Below are 455 nucleotides of genomic sequence, written 5' to 3'. Positions count from 1 at the left end.
TTTATTTTATTTTATTTTATTGTTTTGATTTTGTTTGTTTTATTTTTATTTTTGTTTATTTTGTTTTATTTTAATTTAATTTAATTTAATTTAATTTAATTTATTTTAGTTTAATTGTTTGTAAGGATTTGGTTGAGAGAAGGTCTTCTCTTTGTTGCTGCTTCTACTGGTGCTATCTGCTGCTGTTGCTGCTGTTGCTGCTGCTGCTGCTAGTGCTGTTGCTGCTGCTCCTGCCGCAGTGTCTGGGCAGCTGCTGCTTTCATGCTGCTGCGTCGTTTTTATCTGTCCCTGCTGCAGCAGCAGCGGCTGCCTACAGAGAAGTACAGCTTTTGCTGCTGCTGTTGCAGTTCTCGCTGCTGCCGTTGCTGTTATTGTTGCAGCAGCTGGTGCAGCAATTCCTGATGCTGGTGCTGTCATTGCTGCTGCTGCTGCTGCTGCTGCTGCTTGCAGGAGAG

The sequence above is a fragment of the Eimeria acervulina genome, genomic scaffold (genome assembly GCF_000499425.1).
Source record: "Eimeria acervulina Houghton genomic scaffold, Eah_scaff1546, whole genome shotgun sequence".
Taxonomy (NCBI): domain Eukaryota; phylum Apicomplexa; class Conoidasida; order Eucoccidiorida; family Eimeriidae; genus Eimeria; species Eimeria acervulina.
This window is presented reverse-complemented; position numbering follows the sequence as displayed.